An 11018-nucleotide genomic window follows, 5' to 3' on the forward strand; every position below is an offset into this window, starting at 1 on the left:
TACCTTGGAATATTTAGCAATGATGGTGTTTATAATCAGTGGCTTTGGTGTTAATTATAGGTAATGTTTATAAATGGTAATAGTGGTGGTGGTGGTGGTGGTGGTGGTTAATAGAGGAAGCCACGAACACAGTTTATATAAATCCCAGTGGTTATGAAATGGCCGTGGGCGTGGTGGTGGGCAAGTGGGTGGGCGGGTGGGCGTACGTAACATTTGCTGCCAATACGGATGTCTAAATATACTTGTTGTTGTACCAGTGGTGGTGGTGCTGGTGGTGGTGGTGGTGGGCAGAGGAAACCTTTTGCTACTTTCAAATCTCTTCAATATTTTCTAAACTTTAATGTTTTCATACAACAAATGAGGTTAAATAGTGTCAGAATTTTTCATCAATTTTCAATATATATATATATATATATATATATATATATTTTTTATATTAAGCGTCCAGTCTTTATCTTTCATTTCTCACGTAGCTTTTTTTTCTGCATTTTCACCTCAAATCATCCAATTACGCATTTTAAAAAGATCCAAAAACAAAACATGAATACAAACTTTAATTATGAATGGGATTAAATAGTATACAAAATCCTATAACCTATTTTTTTGTCACATTTTAAAAATTCCATTGATATCACATTCACTAAAAACTCTAATAACAATCCCATATTTAATACAATAACTAAACAACGCATAACTCTACGTAATAATAATAATCAGTTCCTGTCGAGAATAGAGAACTTACACTATTTCCTGTTTCAACCAGTAAGGTGCTTTTCATTAAATTATTATCTTCGCTTAATACTCTAGTTCCTCTATTTATTCCTTCTTATGCATGGTGGAGGTCTTGCGTATTGTTGTCTCTAATACTACTACTACTACTGCTAAGCTAGTTCTCGTTAAATTATCATCTGAGTTCAATATTCAAATTTAACTACTAGTGCTCTAAGCTAACCTACTTTTTACTCTCTCTATGCATGGTGATCTTCAAGTATTTTCTCTTTCTACTAAGCTACTTCTCATCAAATTACCAGCTAACTAATATCCAAACTTCACTGACACTCTATTTTAACTAATAACTCTCTAACCTAACCCACTCATTACTCCCGTGCATAGTGGAGGTCTTCTGGTATCTCCTCTCTCTACTACCAAGGTGCTCTTCATTTAATCCACGCTCCTTGAAGCCACGACAGCTGCATAAAACACTTCGCTACCCCTTTGGCATCTCCCTCCCTCCCTCCCTCCCTTCCTCCCTCACTCTTTCCCTCCTGTCTCCCGATCTCTCTTTCCCTTTCCTCGTCTCGCTCCTCTCACCTTCCATCTCATTCCTCCTGCCCTCCCACTCTCTCTCTCTCTCTCTCTCTCTCTCTCTCTCTCTCTCTCTCTCTCTCTCTCTCTCTCCTCTCTCTCTCTCTCTCTCTCTCTCTCTCTCTCTCACATTCTAGCTGCTTTCGTGGAAGTGAAGCGAGGAAAGGAAGAGAGAGAGAGAGAGAGAGAGAGAGAGAGAGAGAGAGAGAGAGAGAGAGAGAGAGAGAGAGAGAGAGAGAGAGAGAGAGAGAGAGAGAGAGAGATTAATTAACACAGGTAATCTGATTTCGTGACGTTACAACACCTGTGCCCTCAATACAATTGCATTTTTTATTCATTCTAAATATCACGGAAAAAAAAAAGAAAAGAGAAAAATGAAAGTACTAATAATTTTTCTTCTCTTTCCTGTCACTAATATTTTTCTGGATTCAGCTGGAGCTTGTACACTTGTGGGCTTCATTTCAGAGCTTCTTGTGTAAATGTGTTACTCGGATTATGCATTTTTACTCCTTCATAGACAAAAATCCAGACATTAAAAATCTCAGGAAAATTTAGATCTTTAAAACTTTGAACACAAGAAAATAATATGAAAACTTTAAAAAATCTTAAGAAAATTTTGACCATTAAAAATCTGAGCTCAAGAAAATTCAGGTCTTTAATAAATCTCAGGAGTATTTTTGATCTTTTAGAAATTTGAACTAAAGACAACATGGATCTTTAAAAATCGCAAGAAAATTTAGGCCTTTAAAAATCTGAACTAAAGGAAATTCAGACCTTTAAAACTTTGAACGGAAAAAAAATCTAGACCTTTAAATATCTAAACTCACGAAAATTTAGACCTATAAAAATCAGAACTCAAGAAAATTTAGACCTTTAAAAATCAGAACTCAAGAAAATTTAGACCTTTAAAAATCAGAACTCAGGAAGATTCAGACCTTTAAAAATCGGAACTACGGAAAATTTAGACATTTAAAAAACCAAGTCAAGAAAATTTAAACCTTTAAAAATCAGAACTCAGGAAAACTTAGACCTTTAAAAATCAGAACTCGGGACAATTTAGACCATTAAAAAAATCAGAACTACGGAAAATTTAGACCTTTAAAATTCTCGACTCACGGATAATTAAACCCTAAAAATCTCAACTCACAACAAAAAAAAAATAAATAAATAAATAAACACACTAATCATTTACAAAGTACAAAATATCATACCCTAGACAACAAAAAAATACAAAAACTCAAGAAAAATATTAACCGAGAGGAAAAAAAAAGTAAAAAAACTGAAAAAATAAAGAAAACACGCTGCAAAATCACTTAGATGTTTATAGATGATGCCCGGAGCCCTGAATTTAAGAGGAGAAGAATGAAGCGGTAACTAAAGAGGAGAGAAACGATAAATAAAGAGAACAAAGAGGCCGAGGAACAGTGAAGATACACGACTATTAAAGAAAAAAGATAAATGAGATGAAATAAACAAAAGAAAAAGAGATGAAAAGAGGAAAATTACAAATAGAGAAACAAAAAAGTTATCAAGATAAATAGAGATGAAAGAAAATGTAATAAGAGATGGAATGATAAAGAAGAGACAAGATAAACTGAAGAAAACGAGGAAAAATAGATAAAAACAAGGGAAAGCCACAAAATCAAACAAAAAGAAGTTACAGAAATGAATAGAAACGAAAGAAAATGTAAAAGGAGACAGGACAGTAAAGGAGAGGGATGAAATAGAAAGGAGAGACGAAATGAACCGAAAAAAAAACGAAAAATAAGACAAAAAACAAAGGAAAAGGAGAAGAGAAGAAACAAAAAAAGTTAAAAAAAGATTAATGAACACAAAAAGAACGTGAGCAGGAAACAGACACGAGGAATGAAATAAAAAAAAAAAAAAAGAAGCACAAGATGAAGAAAGAGAGGGAAGGAAGGGAAGGGAGGGAAGAGAGAAAGAGAGAGAGAAATAAATGAAAGAGGAGGAAGGGACTTGGAGGGAGAAAGAGGAGATGTGATAAATCCTGACTAAAAATAAACTTTCAAGGACAAGACAAGGCGGGAGAGGAAGGAGACAAATAAACACAAGGAAGGATAAGAAGAAAAATGCGAAGATAAGCCATTCATTTCTCTCTCTCTCTCTCTCTCTCTCTCTCTCTCTCTCTCTCTCTCTCTCTCTCTCTCTCTCTCTCTCTCTCATTGTATCTTCTAAAAATAATGTGACGTAGGATGAAAGAACTGTAGTAATGTTGTTGTTGTTGTTGTTGTTGTTGTTGTTGTTGTTGATGTCGTTGGTTTGGTAGAAGTGAATGTGATGGTGAAGAGGAAAAGGAAGAAAAGGACAAGGACGAAAAAGAAGACGAGGAGGAGGAGGAGGAGGAGGAGGAGGAGGAGGAGGAGGAGGAGGAGGAGAAGGAGGAGGAGGAGGAAGAAAAGGAGGAGGAGGAGGAGGAGGAGGAGGAGGAGGAGGAGGAGGAAGCGATTTGTTTTCCTTGCTAATGCCTTCGCTTTCACCAATATATTATTTTCCTTCTCCTCCTCCTCCTCCTCCTCCTCCTCCTCTTCCTCCTCCTCCTCCTCCTCCTCCTCCTCCTCCTCTTCCTCCTCCTGCTCCTCCTGGTTCACGTCATCATTATCATTATCATCGCCACTCTCGACTGCTCATTTATCTCAAGTTTCTAATTTCTCTCTTCCTACTCCTCCACTCTCTCTCTCTCTCTCTCTCTCTCTCTCTCTCTCTCTCTCTCTCTCTCTCTCTCTCTCTCTCTCTCTCTCTCTCTCTCTCTCTCTCTCTCATTCTTTCATTTCTCCTCTCTTTTCATTATGTTCCTTCCTCGCATCTTCCTCTTCCCCTCTGTTCATTCTCTCCCTCTCTTCTCCTATTTCCTATTGCCTTTTCTTTCTTCACTTGTTCACTCTCCCTTAGTATAATTAGGGAGATATAAAATTAGTGGATATAAATTAATTAGACGTAAATAAACTTAGAGGGTGGGAATAATAAGGAAAATTTTATGAATAGACAAAAAAACAACTACAATTATTTTTTGCAAAAGGATGACAAGGAAAAAGAAGATAAATTTAAGGCACAGTCTTGGAAGATAAAGTATAGATGTAGTAGAAGTAAATTAACATAGAGAGAATAATGATGAAGGGAAGTTGCATAGTCGTCACTGGGGAACAATGAAAACAACTGTAAAAAATAAGATCACTTCAAGGCATGATTGGAAAAAAAATATTGAGGATGTGGGCATAAATATGAAGGCAAAATAAACCTAGGTGGAAATAATGAAAGGGTGGATATATTTGCCTCGTTATCTAAAGGGACAGTGAAAACAACTGCAATGATTTTAGTCTAGGGAAAAGATAAGTTCAGAGCACAATTAGGAAGATAGCAGACGAGTGTATAAATAGCATGAACGTAAACAAACTCAGGTATAAATAATAAATGGGATATATTTTCTTTACTATCAAAGGGAAACTCCAATTATTGCAGTTAAAGATAAAAGAAAATTGAACCACCTCAAAACACACATGGGGAGGTGAAAATAAAGGCAATAAGTGGCTGGAAAGAAGACAATTTTACAGAAAACAAAAGAAAGTTAAAGAGAAAACAGAAATCACTCAAAGCACACAAGGGAAGGCAAAAAATATAATTAATAAGATAAAGGAAGATAATTCATTTGTCACTTTGTCATCCAGCAACGCACACAATTGAACATCTTTGTGGGTACAGACTCCAAAGTAAGAAGAAACACAGAATACAGTATAATTTATATTAGAGATGAACATAATTAATTAAAAACACCAATCACATAAAAAAAACATACATATTTTCATACATCACACATAAGACATGGTTCCTATGAATAAAAATGATCGAAAAATTATTAAAAATGGGTGAGGAACGAGACAATTTTACATCAAACAAAATCAAGAAGGTTAGAGATAAGCCAAGACTAAAATAACTCAAAACACAAGGTAAGATGAAAATAAAGTTGATAAATGGGTAAGGAAAGGCGGGAATTTTACAACAAAGGAAGCAAGAAGGTCAGGAGAGCTGCACACTGCCTTAGTCACAGCGAGGGCCACCAAGGGAAGGAGAAATGTACAGGCAGTGAATGAGGGTGTTTTAAAAAGAGATTACAAATTTAGAAAGGTAAAATGAAGGCCTTGGGAAATATTTGTTTGCCGCCTCGGGTTCTGGTGCAGGTAGGGAGAGTGAGGTAAAGGTACGTGAATATATTAAATGCTGCTTGAAGAGACGAAGCAAAGGTTGACTGAGAATTAGAGAACCACGATGAGAGAAATATGTGTAAGTAACTAATATTGTATGGAATTAAACATAGACTTTGTAATTTAGGTAAAAAGGTGATAAAAAAAAAAAAAAGATGGTCGAGAATTAGGGAAACGACTCGGGGAATGCAAAGGAGTGACTGATATGATATGAAATTAAAATATAGACTTAGCTTCTCTTAAATGAAAAAAAAATATATATTACAAGATGAAAAGGTGATAAAAAATGAAAAGGGAAATGTGAATAAGGTTATAGAATGAAACATAACTAAATATCTTGATAAATAAAGGAAAAATTGACAAGGCAACAGAAAATGGAGTTGTGGATTAAGAAACAGAAAATGAAAGGAGAAAATGGATTGTAGGATGAATAAAAATTAACAAGAATAGAAATAAATGAAGAAAAGAGAGGTGGAAGAAACACAGGTGGATAAATGAAAGGAAGGTGGATCGACAGACTGAATGTGGATTATCAAAATGGTGAAAGGCAAGGAAAATAAATGAACTGAAGGATACAGGAAATAAAGAGAGGAAATAAAGAAAATATGTTTCCTTGAGTCTCCCATTCAGTGCTGTAAAGATTATTTCGTCTTATCATTCTTTAAAGAGACATGTGGATAGGTAATCCCCCCCCCCCCCTCTCTCTCTCTCTCTCTCTCTCTCTCTCTCTCTCTCTCTCTCTCTCTCTCTCTCTCTCTCTCTCTCTCTCTCGGCCTACATTCCGATATGCGGGGGGCCTCTCTCTCTCTCTCTCTCTCTCTCTCTCTCTCTCTCTCTCTCTCTCTCTCTCTCTCTCTCTCTCTCTCTCTCTCAAGCGTCAACTCAGAAACCTAACTGAAATACACCTATTATTTTTTTTTTTCGCGTCTCCAAAATGCACGCGCGCACACACACACACACACACACACACACACACACACACACACACACACACACACACACACACACACACACACACACACACACCTGTCTTTTCCTATTTCAGTGTCACGAAATGTAGTATCAAGCCGTGAAATTGAGAAATGGGTGTGGGTGCATGCGTGTAAGAGAGAGAGAGAGAGAGAGAGAGAGAGAGAGAGAGAGAGAGAGAGAGAGAGAGAGAGAGAGAGAGAGAGAGAGAGAGAGCACCCCTTTGTCCATCCTTTTATCTTGAATCTTTTTGTTAATGTTCCACTGAATCACTACTAAATTAAGTAAACAAACCTTAAAGTTTATATTGTCGTATAATAGGATGTGACGAAGAGGCGGAAAATGTCTTCAAAGTACTCTCTCTCTCTCTCTCTCTGAATACTTCTTGTCAAACACCTTTTAGTTTTTATAACATCAATATAGAAACACTTTTTTTTATCACACTAGAATAAGGAAAATTAAATGAAAACGTATATAGAAAAAAAAATGATCCATATTGCTGAAAAAAAACCTAACATTTATAATAGAAAACAAGATAATTAAAACCAGGTATAATTTTTTAGGTGGCAGGTGGAAAGAGACAAACAAGTCTTACACAGGAACCGCCACGTGCATGGTTGATGGCTTCCTGCACCTTCCTTTGTGTTCCTCAGCTCTCGTGTTTCTCCCGGGAAGCAGCTTAAACTTAAACCCAGCCCCTCACATGCCGCGCGACGCAAATAAGGCGGTACAGTCACGAAGGAAGAGCAAGGTGATGACCATTGAGCTAAAATATGACTGTGAGTAAGTACCCGCCTGCCCCGCCTGCCCCCGCCCCACGTCACCTGTCACCTGCGCCTCTCACTGGCACCCGCACACGGCGGAGACACGCGCCGCTTCACACAATCAAGCGTGGGAAGGAAATGCGACATGGCAAGTATTTTCAGTAACGGTGCAACTTATGGACAAAAATACATACACGTTTTATCAGTCCTTGCAGTGACTAACGTTATATTTATGGAGATTTCGCTTCCAGTAGTCAAAGTGTATAGGAATATTGGGTATGGTAAATGTCTTCAATATATTCGTAGAAGTTATGGAAAGAGACACGTAATATTAATCTTTGCAGTGAGTAACGTTATATTAATGGGGAAGTTTCGTACAGTCAAGCGTGGCAAGAAAAGAGGACATGGCGGATATATATTTTTTTCACCAACTGCGCAACTTATGAACAAAAACACACGTTATACTAACCTTGGCAGTGAGAAACGTTATATTTATAGAGATTCTGGCTCGCACAATCAAGCGTGGAAATTAAAGAAGATATGGGGAATATTTTCAATAACTTCTACACAACTTCTGGGCAGAAACACCCATTACATATATCAACCTTGACAGTGACTAATGTATTTATGAATCTGGAGACACTTCACAAAGTTATATGGACTCCCCCGTGGATTGTTTTCCTTAGGGACTGGCACCTCCAATGGGTACTTTTTATTGGTTTGTTGCCCTTAGCCAGATTCTCTCTTACGTAAGGAGAGGGAGGGAAAAAAAAGAGAAGAAAACAAGTCCTCGCTTTACACAATCAACCGTAGCAAGAAAAACGGAATGCAGCAAGATTTTCAACATCTACGTGACTTTAGACCAAAAACACACACACACCCTCCTTACATTCCCAACACTGGCGTTGAGTAACCCTGTATTCTTAGCAACACGCACACTGGAGGTAAAATTCTCAGCAACTACGTGACTCACAAGAAACACAAACGCGCTAACTTCCCAAGAAACACACAAACACGTTATATTCCCAACCCTTGCAGTGAATAATCCTTTAATCTTGGTAACACGCATGATGGACACAAAAAATTTCAGCAACTACGTGATTTATGACCAGAAACAGACAGACACGTTATATTTCCCCCCAAAAAAACACGTAAAAACACACCATATATACCCAGAAACACACAAACACGCATTACATTCCATAAAAACACACGAACACAAGCTACATTCCCCAAGAAACACACAAAAAACACGCTATATCACCAGAAACACAAAAACACATATTATATTCCAAAAAAACACACAAACGCACACAAAAGCACATGCTATATTTCCCCCTACTGAGTAAACCTGTATTCTTAGCAACACGCACGTTAGGAATACCGCCAGCTGATACAGGAACCTCTTGGAAAGCTAAACGCTATTTCTGGGAACTTGATAACGTCTATAAACATGTGTTGCGTCACTGCTTGTAGAGTGTTATGGAGTAAATGTGTGTTTTTTTTTTTTTGTGTGTGTGTGTTTGTGTGTGTGCGTGTTTGTGTGTGTTTTTCTGTCCCAGGTGAGGGTGAATAACCTGTCACGAGGTCCAAAAAAAAAGTAAATAAAAATAAACTTAGGTATTTGATGTGTCTTGTCCCTTTTTTCTTTTCTTTTCTTTTTCTATCTTTTATTTTTCTTATCATTCCTGTCGGTACTAAAGATTGTAATTGAACAGGGCAGAAAGGTATGCAGGTATTACTCTCCTTCGTTTTCTTTTTCCTCTTTTTACCTTTTGTCTCTTACGATGAAGATCAATGATAATAGAACAGAAAAAAAAAGACTAAAGAAATTAATACCCTTCGCTTTTTTTTCTCTACCTTTTGTCACTAACGCTCAAAAGTTCAGCAGATCAAGAGAGAAACACAGATTAATACCCTTCCACTGTTTTTCTCTTTATCTTTTGTCACTCACGATGAAGACTATAATTAATCGGATCTGAAAGGAAAGGAATAGATGCCCTTCATTTTTTTTTCTTACTCTTTGTTCTCAGTGACAGATGTTATAGTATAAAGGAGACACGTTTAGAGTATTGCATTAAAAGAAACAATGGAATATCTCAGTGCACAATATTATGTAAGGAGTATACAGAAGAAATTTACGAGATATTTTGAAGAATGTTTAAAGTTATGTATATCATCCACCGTTACTGAAATGTACAATAAAGTAAGATGAAAATTCCAAAAAGTTATGTTATGCACCGTTACTTAAAACCATACAACTTACACATCAGCTGACAAAATGATGAAAGAGTTAACCAGTATTCTCAATCTCTCATCCCTTTAACTGGCAAACACTAAAATGCCCAACCTGCTTCTGTATTTCCTCCTGCCTTTGACTTGAACTAAGTGATGTTTCAAGACACTTATTCTCAAATTATTGGACAACTCTTCTGATTACGTTCGCTTTTTGGGGAACATACACCTTAAGTAGGCCTTTTGAAAACAGCCCTTTTTTTCGCATAGGCCTGGGTTCCTTCACACGTACAAAATAAATAAATGAATAAACTTCCATTAACGTCTTAAAATGCACTGTCACTTGAAATGGACGGCGGTGACAGGAAGTGTGATGAAGTTTGATACACACACACACACACACACACACATGAGTCAGGCAGCTGCGGGCCGTGACGTAACTAAGACTGAATGAGATGCGAATGTTGGCTAAATTTACCACAAGAAAGGTGGAGGAGGCGGTGGAGGCGTTATGTGGGTATGTGGGCACGGGTATGTGGTTGCCTTGCCAGAAAATGGACTACATGTCCCTGATGTTTGGCCAGCGACACACACACACACACACACACACACACACACACACACACACAAACACACACACACATACACTAGATACGTAATCAATGCCAAGAGTGCGTGTGTGTGTGTGTGTGTGTGTGTTCATATTCCTAGTTCTATTTCCAACTATATATTCTTATCTAATTATACAGGATTTGACTCTGAGTTTTTGTTATCCTGTCATCATATCTGTTTTTGTTCTTAGTCTTAAGTCATCACAAGGCCAGGGTCGTTTTGCGGTTTGACGTAAGTTTATCCTCAAATTTATAGTCCACTTTCTACATGATCCATCAAAGAAAACCAAAAATTTTACCGGTAACTCAATTATTTTACGTGCCATAAACCAAAACATTAAAAGAAATTTCGACAAAGCAAACATATAGATCATCAAAACACACACGAATACACTTTAAATTACACGTAACACACAACAACTCGTATAAACACAAAACCACACAAATACTGGGAGAGAACACAGAATATTCAGAGCAAAAAGCAATACGACAAAATTATACGTAATCCCTCTTTGTGGTCTCTTGCTCCTTACAAAAGCATTCACAAACACCGGGTCACTTATTATATTCTCCGGCGAGTAGAGCGAGAGATTAGGAGAGAGAGGGGGAGAGAGGGAGAGGGAGGGAGGGAGAGAGGTAGTGTGTGGGTGTGGGAGAGTAGGAGACTCCGTTACGATGACATGTACCTGAGGGCAGAAGGTGAGAAGCTGGGAGAGAGAGGTGTTCTTAGTTCCCTCCCTTGCCTCTCCCTCCCTCTCTCTCTCTCCCTCATGACTTGAAGCGATATATAAAGGCAAATAAAGGAGAACTGAAGTATATATCCCTCCTCTCCCTCTCTCTCCCTTCCCTCTCCCTTCCCTCTCCCTTTCCTCTCCCTTAATAGTTATTTATAGACATATACACAAAAGAGGCACATG

Source organism: Scylla paramamosain, chromosome 35 (assembly GCF_035594125.1).
Source record: "Scylla paramamosain isolate STU-SP2022 chromosome 35, ASM3559412v1, whole genome shotgun sequence".
Taxonomy (NCBI): domain Eukaryota; kingdom Metazoa; phylum Arthropoda; class Malacostraca; order Decapoda; family Portunidae; genus Scylla; species Scylla paramamosain.